Consider the following 12,034-nt stretch of genomic DNA (forward strand, 5'->3'; position numbering starts at 1 on the left):
ACTATATTATAACTATTTTTATTTTTATCTTTATTCTTACCTTTATTTCTATTTATAGTACTATTATTATATTAATTATTTTTTAATTTACTAACTTTACTACTTTAGCTATAGCTATAAATTTTATTTTTACCTTTATTCTAATTTTATATAGTACTACTTTTACTATTATAAAGAGTACTTTATATTATAGAATACATTTTTTATTTAAAATTAAATTCTTCTTTTAATAATATTATATAAGATAATTATATATACTAAAGACCTTACTATAAGGACTATTATAAAGGCTATTAATATTTTTATATATATTTATATAAAGTAGAAATTAAAAAAAAAATATTAGAGTATTAAAGCTTTAACTGCCCTTTACTGCCTATTACTACCCTCTACTGCCTATTACTGCCCTCTACTGCCTACTATTGCCCTACTACTACCCTATTACTACTGCACTACTACTATACTACTATAGAATTTATACAGCTACCTCGTAGTAACGTATAGCTGCCTTTATATAATAATTGCGTAATATAGATTTATATAATTAATTATATAACGTATATTAATAATAGCTATTTATATTATTATTATTATCGTCGTCTTCTTCCTTAAGCAACAGCACTACTACTACTACTACCACCACTGCTACTGTTGCTGCTACTACTGCCGCCACTACTACTACCACTACTACTACTGTTACCACTACTGCCGCTACTACCGCTATATCCGCGCCTAGCCGCCGCTTCTTATCCTTACCGCCGCCGTCTTAGGCTAGGGTACCTACGCGTAGGACTTCGGTCCTAGTAGATAAGCGTACTAGTAAGTATTAGTACTATAAAAGAATTTAAGAATTTAAGAATTTAAGAAGATACTAATATATAAATAGCTGCTGTAGCTACTGCTACCGTTAGACCCCTCCCCACTACCGCTGCCACTCCCGCTGCCCCTACTGCCCCTACTACCCCCGCTACTATTACTTCCCCCCTAGCCAGCTTTACGGCCGTAAATTAGCCCGCCGCCCTCCTACCCTAGAATCCCTTACCTGCCGCACTTGCCGCCGCCGCTAAAGCCGCCACTACTAATACGGCTATAATGCGGGCGCTGCGTCCCCTGCCGCGCGTCTAGGGCGTATCTCTACGGTAGGCTTTTAACTTAAGTAGAGCTTTTAGGGTCTACTAGGGGGTCTACCTTAAGGCTAGGGCCCTAAATGCGGAGGCCGCCCTAGTATAAAGCCGGGGTATAGTAGCCCCGTAGGCTTATATATTATATATACGGGGCGGCGGCCTATTTATAGAGTATATGCTAGTTGCCGGCTAGCTACGTAGTAGCTATACTAACTACTATTATAGCAGTAAAGGGGCGCGCTGCTCCTTCCGGGCCTATAAGTTAGTAAGGTAAACGGTAAAAAGCATAACTAATAGAGATAATAGCGTCTGCCCCCGCCGCAGCTACCGCCGCTACCGCTACTACTCTACTAGTCCGCCGCGGCGGCCCTTCCTCCCGCGCCCCGGCCCCTCCTACTACCGCCGCCGCTACTAATAACGACAATAACGACGACGATAAGGAGGAGGAGGAGGAGGAGGGGGAGGAAGAGGAGGAGGCCCTACCTACCCGCGCCTATTCCCGCTTTATATAGCTCTAGTAGATTATAGAGCTATACTATAACTTTATAGAGCTATACTGTAACTCTATAAAGCTGTACTATAACTTAGCGGTTTTATATAAAGAGGAGGCGGAGGATAATAAGGAGTAGAGAGGGGGGGGGGTTTAGTTTTACTAGGCCCTACGGGGTATTTATAAAAGTTTTGCTAGCCCTATAGGGCAGTTATAAAAGTAATTATATTATAAAATAATATACCTTATTACGGAAGTAAAACTTTTAGATAGATAATATTGTCTATCTCTATTTAATTTAGGGGAAGCAGTACTAAAATACTATTTACGGTAGTAACCTAAGATAGGGTAATATAGAGCTAACCGTAGGTAAAAACTAGCATCTGTAAATTAACGCCTATAAAGTTAAAGGACTAACCCTATAACTTATTTACGGTTATAGCGGAGTATAGCCAGATTAGAAACTGCCTTCTACTAATAATAAACGGTAGTTCTCCCTTTGTAGAGGTAAGCTTAATATAAGGGATTAGCCGTAGCTAGCTGTAAAAGCTGCCGCTAAGTATCTAAGCTTTAATACAGCGGCGGCCTAGGCATATAATAACTATATAGATGCCGTTACAGAGCCCTTCTTTAGGGTAGAGGTTCTGTAAAAGGATTATAGGCATACCTACCTTTAGGGAAAGCTTTAACGGAGGTAGGCTACTAGGGTTAAATGTCTATAGGAGCTCTGCTAGCGGCAGTTCTATATAATCCTCTTCTCTATTTTGCTCTATAGAGTCTATAAAATAAAAGGTGCTTAGGGAGCTATAGAGCTGCATAAGGATAGCTTTATTAATCTTAGCTATAGTATTATTATAAATAGTTAGGATAGCGCGATCGTAGAAGGTATTAGGAGTATTATATACCTAAGTAAGCAGTTGCGGAGGGTATATATAGCTGTAAAAGGGTTCCTGGGACTAGAATAGGGCTATATTATTAAATAAGCCTTATACCTAAGCTGTAAACCGCTAATTTATCTCGCCCTAGTAGATATATATATTTAACCGCAGGGATAGTATATAAAAGGTAGGCTAGAGGAACAACTGCTATAGGTAGGCACCTATAATAGCTGCGCGGTTTCCCCACGGGATAATAGGTAGTATTTAAGCAAAGTTACCACCTAAGATAGTAGGGAGTCCGCTAAAGGTAAAGTTATTAGAACGGATATCCGTAAGTATATAGTGCACGGCTTTAAAGTAGTAGCGGTGTTATATTAGTACCTTATCCCAGATAAGTAAAGAGATACGGCGTAAAGGCTTAGTAAGATTTAACCTTTTAGAGATATTATAAGTAGCCTTTTTATATAGATTGATAAGTATCTAAAAACGGGAGTAGGTAGTACGGCTACCAGATAATAGGAGGGCCGTAATGCTAGAAGAAGCTATATAAAGAATAATTTTACTATATAAGCGGTAGTAGTAGCAGAGGCAGTAATAGAGAAACGTTTTACTAGTACTTATAGGGCCCTAGAGAAAGAAGCGGGCCGTTTACAAATCCGCATCTATAGTAGTAATAATAGTATTAAAGCAGGCTGCCTAATCCGCATTTAGCTACTAGTATAGCTTAGTAAACTGGCGTTCTTTCTCTATATAGTTATATTACAGTAGCTCCGCTATAAAAAGCGGGTTACTTCCCTCCGTAATAACGCCCTACTAGTGCTAAAACTAGGGTAGGCTATAGTCTGTAAGTATTTTTCACTAATCTATAAGTATCTAATAGATAAGGTATAAGCCGTAATTAAAATAGGCGTTATTATCCTTGGCAACTATAGGAGGAGTATTAGGTTAGTGGGCTAGAAAGCAAAGTAGATTATTATAGATAGACTATTTAAAGCGGTCCTATAAAGTAAAGCGGTTATAAATAAGGAGCGTAGCTAGGCGCCAATAGCAAAAATGGCGGCCTTTATTAAGTAATTAATCTACTTATAGTTATCCTCTAGTAGCCCTAGGGCTACATAGGCGGCCTAAAAGGTTAGATAGATTATATTAGTAATAGTATAAAGGTCCTTAAAGGAGGTAGGGCTAGGAACAGACGTTAGCAGCAGCCGTAAGTAAAACCTCTTACCTATAATAGGGCTGTAGTAATATATACGGCCTATTATAGTGCCTCGCTAGTAAGGACGCCACTCCCGCTACTTTATATAAAAGATATACTACTTAGGGAAGTCTTAATATAGGCAGTTACGGCTACTGTTATACTCTATATTATACTTAAAGAAGGCCGTTAACGTAGAGTAGGAAAGCTTAAGGCGCTGCTAAATCTTCTTTATAAATTAGTCTGGCTAAAAGTATACGGGCTACTTGCTTAGAAGGTGCACCGCAAGCTAGATTATAGGGGGGAACTCCTTATAAACGGGAAACTCGAATAGCCGCTAAATAGCCTTAAAGGGGCTAATATAACGGCCCTATAAATACTAGCTTACTTTATCACCATCTATAAGCCGTAAAGTAGTGCGGTCGCTTCCCTTATATATATACTTATAGATATACTTAACAGACCGTATAGAGGCGCAGACCTTAACATTTATATAGGCACGATACTTTATAGTTAGATATAGGTAATATAGAATAATCTAGCGGTTATCTATTTTAAATATAACTCCCCCTAGTAAGCGGATAGACTATAACTATAGATTATTATAACGGCGGCATTTTAGATAGCCGTCCTTACGTATAATAGTAGTAGGGTTAAAAGGTTTAGGGTACTACTTTAAATAGGTCGGTAGAAGGCCTAGCCCTAACGCAACTATATAAGGAGCTCGCGGATTCTAGAAGCCGTAAAGGCCGTAAACTATTATTATAAGGCAGTATTACTAGGGTATATAGTAGGGAGCAGGCAAGCCAAGTATAAGTTATATAGGGAGTTAATAGAAGAGGACAATATAGTAATAAGGATAGGTAATAGCCTAAGTACAGAGACGAACTAATAAGGAGGAAAGGGCTATAAGCCTAAGGTGCTTATAAGGAGGTGCTAAGGGCTAGCCGAAGGCTAGCCTTGGCAACCTCTAAAAGCCCCTAGGCGATACAGCCAAGTAAGGGCCAAAATAACCCTTATAATTATCGACTTTATAATCTTAGTAAGACGTCTAATAGAATTATCCTCTAGCTGCGGAAGCTCTATAGATATAAAATAGTCGATAACAGCTAGGTTTAATAGCCTATCGCGGTTATACGGATATAGGAAGAGTAGTAGGTGTAAATAGAGCAGGCCCTATTTTTAGTACTTAATAGTTTAAACGGAGCCGCGGTATTAGCCAAAGATCTACTTCCGTTTTAGGTTATAAAAGAGGTAAGTAAGCTTTATACGGAAGACGCGTATAACCAGATCGGGCCTATCTATAATAGTTTGGCCAAATAGTAGCTCGTAGGTAATCTTACCCTGCTTAGGGTTAGCAATAAATATAAGAAATATACTAGGACGGCTGTATTTATAGATAATAGCTATTAAATCCTAATATCACTAGCTAATAAAGCGATCTCCACTAAGAAAACTAAATAGAAGGACTACGCGGCGGCCTAATAATTTAGGGTCCAGATTATAGCGTATAGGAGCATTTATAATGCTATTATATAGATTTACGCGGAGGGTTATTTAGTTAAAGCGGATCTAGGTAAGCTTATTTTAATTATATAGCGCCTATACATCTATAACATACTACTAAAATAGCTAGTAGTAGGTAAAAGGAACTAACCTAGAGTTGTTACGGACGTATAGGTAGAACTAAAAGTATACCCATTAGGTTAAACGGTCTTGCTAATAGGCTTAATTAGAGTTACGTAGCTAGAGACCCTAGTGCCAGCCAGTATCACTATAAGGGAAGAGCAGTATATAGTGGAGCGGTATATATACGGCATGTATTAGGTTAATACGGCAGTACTACAGCTACTTATTAGGCGCATAACGCTCTATAAGTATAATATCGCGGAAGCTGGCATTACCATACTCGTCTAGTATAATAACGGCCACCTTATTACTTATTAGGAGGTTCTTATAGCGCTAATTAGCACTAGCCTCTAAGATAAGCCGCATTTATAGGTTTAAGATAATCTATAATAGGGCTATTACGGGCTAAGCCTAAAGCCGTTCCCTTATAGTTTAATAGAGGGCGATAAAAGGGTTCCGTTCCTTAAATAGCATAGTAGCAAAATACTATAGAATAGTTATATCTAGCTAAGTATTAGGACGGGCCTATAACTAGATATTTATAGTATAACAAGGGTTGTAAAAGTATAGCTAGGTATACCGCGGAGCAGTATTAGTAGGAGGCTTTAGCGGGCCCTATAGATAGTAAAGCTTACTATGTATTTAGAAGCAATTTAGGCCGCTATAAGCTATACTATGGTTAGTAACGGTATAGTTTACGGACGTAAAAGCTAATACTACATTATATACGCGGAGCCGCTCCTTAAACTACCTAGTAGAAATTGTCAGATAATCTGTATTCTCTAGAGGCGTAGACCGTGCACAAGTTACGAGCACGAGTTACGTGCAGTGTAAACCTCTTTATCTAAGCCTGAGGGCCCTAGGTCCAAGGTTAATTAACCTTAAGACAAGATTATTAATTAATTAACCTATTTTATTAATAAATAGCTTAATATAAGCTTTGTAACAGTTATAAGCCCAGTCCGCCGAGATAAAAAGCTATTTAGCTATTATTTAATTATTTAAAGAAATTCTACCTTATTATTAGACTCTAACACCTTATTGTTAAGACGCAGACTCTAATAGAAATCCTACCTTAATTATCACAGGACAAGATTCCACGAGATTCTACGAGATTCGACCTTATCGTCACAGGACGATCCTGACGAGAGATTCAACCTTATCGTCAAAGGATGATCCTGACGAGAGATTCAACCTTATCGTTAAAGGACGATCCTGACACGAGATTCCATGAGATTCCACGAGATTCCATCTTAATCGTCATAGGACGATCCTGACGATAGGACGATCCTGACGATAGGACAATCCTAACGACAGGACGATCCTAATAATAGGACGATCCTGACAATAAGGACGATCCTAACGACAAGGACGATCCTAATGATAAAATACTATCTTAATTCCTTCTTTACCCATTAGTTAAATAACTCCACCAACGTTAAGTTTATTAACCACAATTATCCTTAATAAGCTAGAAGACTGGGAGCAATAGATCTGGTAACTATAAGCCCTTATAGATTAGTAAATTTGGGCCTACGTTAACCTAGCTATAGAAGCACCTTAAGAAGGTTTACTTAAAAAACCACCTTTTCTAAAGGTTATAGACTTTAATAAAAATGCGACCTTATATATATAGCTCTTAATAAATTAATAGAGAGCGTATAAGAATAGTAGATAATACTATAACTAAGATATAAAGTACTTCCTGAAATAGGAAGAGTATCTACAACAAATACGCACCTAGATTACATCTATAGTATTAATTTAGAAGAAGCTACTGCTTAACCCTTCCTTAACCGTTAAAGAATGGCTATCTTAGTTAAAGGAGAATATAGAACCTATCTTATCGTTTATTAGGAAGAAGGTATAATACCAGTATATAGAAGCCCTTAAGGGGTTTAAATAGTTGTTAAAATTAAACCAATGGCTAGATTAATAGGAATATATAATAGTACTAGGAGAGAAGTATAAGATCCCTTAAATATTAGAAGGAATCTAGCTTTAAGATTTAGTAGATGTTATTTAACCTTTTAGCGACGCCTACTATATAAAGTATACTACCGAGTTAAATGACCCTTAGAAGTTAAGATCTTCTGAATACTATAGAGTAGCAAAGGAGCTGTAAGAAGGACTTATAAGACCCTTAAAGAAAGCCAATACTACTATAAGGGGGAGTACCTTTAATGCAGACTTCGTAGAGCAAGCTATTAAGGATTACTCTAATACTACTAAAGGCTTATAAAGAAAGACCTTGGTACGCACTAGTTGCTTAAAGAGAGCTGGGTTACTAGTTAAGGAGACGTCCTAAAAGAAACCTATACCTAAGTGCTTAGCGTGCAAAAGACGAGGACATTTACTTTAGGACTATTAGTGTTTATTTAAAGAGAAGAGACCTATAGGAGTTATAATTAAAGAGAATCGCATTAATAGGGTACTAAAGAAGGTATAAGGGAATAAGGATCTTACTAACTAAGTTATAAAGATTAGACTTAAAGAATAAGAAGACGAGGCTTAATAATAATAGGATAAGAAGAGTTATAAGATAGTTAAGATTAAGGGAGAAGCTAATATAATATTCTTAGAATTATATTATACTAGTTAACTCCATCTATTAAAGCTATTAATTATCCTTAATTTAGGAACTACTCTCTATATCTTTAATAATCTCTCTTGTTTCTATAACTTAAGGAAAGCTCTAAGATATAAATATGTTATTACCGGCAGCTCACAAGTGCCTATACTAGGCTACGGCGATATTACCGTCTAAGTCACAAAACCAGACAAGAGTAAGGGAACCCTACGTCTTAAGGACGTTACCTTTTGTATGGACTTTAATACAAATCTAGTGTTGTTTTGTCTACTTTAAAAATAAGGGTACTACTAGGACAATAAAGAAGACAACAATCTTCTTATTTAAAAGGATAATATAATCCTATATTAAATAGAAGAATATTATGGATAATAGACTATTAAATACGTCCAATTAGGAAACTTAAAATCCGCATTTAATATTAGCTATTTAATGCGCCGTCGATGGAAGCGGATATTATTAAGAGACGCTTATCTAGATTTAAAAGGTAATGTATATCTATAGTATCTACGTCTAGGATATCTAGGACCTATAAGCCTTTATTATTTAGGTATTAACGCTTTAGGAGTTAAGCTTTAAGGCCCTAAGATAACGGAATATTAATATTGCAGTCTCGCTAAAATTAAGCGTTAGGTCTTAAGAAGGTTCTTAAAATAGAATATTAATAAACCTTATTTTAACCTCTATATTAACTAGACTAACCTTAAGAAAGCGCATACTAGATTTATACAAGTTATGCTTATCTACAACACCTTCTTAGGAAGAACCTTCCCGTATTTTATAACGACGTATAGTAAGGAGAAGGAGACACTATAAGTACTTAAAGACTTTATCTAATAGATTCGTCTAAGGTATAACCTTAAAGTTAACACTATTAGATCAGATAACGAGCTAGGGAGAAGAAGAACCCTTAAATAGCTATAGACCCAAGGGATTATATTTAAGCCTTTGGCGCTATATACCTAAGTATAGAATAGTACCGCCGAACGCTTAGGGGGTGTAATTATTAAGAGAGCATAAGTAATAAGAATTGCTGCTAATCTACTATATGACCTATAGAATGAAATAGTTAACTATATAGTCTACCTTTGAGATTAAACGCCACGGGAAAGCAACGGTTAGAAATCGCTATATGAGAGGTTCTATACCTTCCTAGCTAATAAGAGATTAAAAAAGCCGCAACTGGCGCACCTAAAAGCCTACGGCTGTAGGGTGTATGTGATAACGTTGGACGCCTAGCTGAAGAAGAAAAGGCTGAGTAAGCTAGATCCGCGAGCCCATATTGGCTACCTTGTTAGCTATAACTCTACTAATATCTATAGGATCTGGATCCCCTATAAAGGTATCGTCATCTCTACTAGGGACGTTATCTTTAATAAAAAGATGTTCTTTAACGGTAAGTAAACGGATATCTTAAAGGATTTATACGCCGAATTAGAAATACTAATTAAGAAGATTTAACTTCCTAATAGCCTAACTAAGAATGAGGTTCTTCTAGAAGATAATAAAGAAGTATTTAAACCGTTAATTTAAGAGGAAGACGACGACGTTAATAAGCCAGTTTAAACCTTTAATGAGTTAGCAGATCTTAAGCTTGTAAGAGCTCTTAAAGATATATATTATACGCTACCTCTAATAGAAGAAGATAAAGAATCTCTATGTGCCTTTTACGTTAAGTATCCTACGAAGTTAGATATATAAGATACTAATTAAGACGTTACTTATTAAGCAGGAGATGCGTTTAATACTTAGGGGGTGCTTAACGACTTAGTTAAAGACTTATTTAAGAAAGCCGGCGATTATAGGTTTAAAGACTTTATTACTAAAAGGATCACTTTAGCCTATTACGGCGCCTTCTTAGCAGGAAGGAAGTTTAACCTTAATAGTTGACTTAACGATAGTAAGCTAAAATTAGGCAGAATATGTGATGTTAGATTATATAGGAAGAATTTACCTCCGCTACCTTAGTTAATCCGCAACCTTAATATATATCCTTTTTAAGATTAGTTTTAAGAAGCTTAGCGAGCTTATCTCTAATCTTATTATTAAATGAGGTCGTTTTAAGAAATAGATAAGAAGTATATAAAGGGATAGTAGGTCCTTAGCTTAATATAGGTGTTTGTCTATAAGACGGATAAGTACGGATTTCTCTAGAAATATAAGGCACGCTTAGTAGTTTGTGGAAATTAATAGGCCCTAGGAGACCTACCTATAAGAGCTACTATATTAGCTAGTACGACCTTCTAAACCCTTATAGCGATTACCGCAAAATTTAACCTAGAGATAACATAGATAGATACAGTTAATGCGTTTGTTTATTGCGATCTCGACGAGGTCGTCTATATAAAGCTACCGCTAGGGTTTAATAAAGGAAAAATAGATAAAGTACTGCGCTTAAGAAAAGCCCTATACGGACTATAATGATTACCACTGTTATGGCAGAAGAATCTTATAAGCTTGTTGAACGAATTAGGTTTTAAAGAGGTACCTTAGGAGCCGTGTGTTATGCTAAAAGGTAGAATAGTTATCTTCTTCTACGTTAACGATATTGTCTTCTGCTACTAAAAGATAGATAAGAAGAAAGCTTAAGAAGCAATTAAGAAGCTAAGCAAGGAATACTAGATAAGTACCCTTAGTAAGCTAAAATGGTTCCTAGGAATCTACGTGCTATGTGATTATAGCTAGAGGCTCCTATGGCTATCCTAGGAAGCCTATATAGAGAAGATAGCTAATTAGTATAAGATAGATCTTAAAGGGCGTCTTTTAGATACTCCTATAGCAGAATTAGAACTCCTCCCTACTAATCACCAATTAATCTATCCGACGCGTCCGTCCCCTAATATAGACCTATTAGTCCGTCCTATATCCCTACCAGCCTCTATAATACTATATTAGAGAAAATTGGGTTTAGTACTCTATATAGCTACTACAACGCGTCCGGATATTGCCTTTGCAGTATTATGGCTGGTAAGGTTTAATTAGAACCCAAGCTAAGAGCATTATTGAGCGGTAGATAGAGTTATCCAGTACCTATATAGCATAAGAAGTAGAGCAATCTGCTATGGAGGAGATAAGGAAGGAATAAATAGTAGAGGGAGAAACAAAGGAATACGCGATAAAGGACGAGACAACGGAAGAGATGGTGCGCAATTATTTATCTATATTAGCGACGTATTATTTATGGACAACTCCGTTAATAGAAAGAGCTTATAAGGATATATTATAAAGCTATTTAGGGGGCTAATTGCCTAGAGAGCAAATAAGCAGGGTATGGTTACAACGTTAAGCATAGAAGCTAAGTTGTTAGCCCTATTACAGATAATAAAGAAAGCTATCTTTATTAGTAGGCTGTTTAAAGCAATAACGCTACACCTAAACGAGCCCTTAATTATTAAATGCGACAATATCTAGACGCTCTAACTGATTATAAAAGACACGGCAAAGCTAATTACAAAGCTCTGACACGTTAATATCTATTAATATTGGCTACGTCAGGAATACGCAATAAGATAAGTATAATTTTAATAGATAGTAATAAAGGAGATAATTGCTAATAGACTTACGAAGGCCCTGCCTAAGCAGAGGTTTTAAAGCTTTGTTAATATAATCGGAATAGTAGATATTAAGGAGCGGCTGAATAAGGAAAAGCAACTAAAGGACCTAAGGGATAGTATTAGAGCAAGACGGAAGGATTTAGATGAGATTACGGTTTAATTAACGCATTAATAAGCACAAGAAGGGTCGCTAAGGCGCTAGCCGTAAGCGAGCCAATAGCGATTTTCTATCCCGGGGATGGAAAATCCTAATTAGTTGGCAGAAGTTGGCAGAATTTGGCAGGAAGATAGTTAGCTTTAACCTTAAAGAGCTCGAAGCTAAGGGGGTGTGTCAGATAATCTGTATTCTCTAGAGGCGTAGACCGTGCATGAGTTACGAGCATAAGTCACGTGTAGTGTAAACCTCTTTATCTAAGCCCGAGGGCCCTAGGTCTAAGGTCAATTAACCTCAAGATAAGATTATCAATCAATTAACCCATTTCATTAATAAACAGCTTAATACGAGCTTCGTGACAGAAATACTATAGGACTCTAAAAGATCGCGTAGATATTCTAGTAAAGGCTAAAATAAAGG

The sequence above is a fragment of the Cenococcum geophilum genome (assembly GCF_001692895.1).
Source record: "Cenococcum geophilum 1.58 unplaced genomic scaffold K441scaffold_35, whole genome shotgun sequence".
NCBI classification, from domain to species: Eukaryota; Fungi; Ascomycota; class Dothideomycetes; order Gloniales; family Gloniaceae; genus Cenococcum; species Cenococcum geophilum.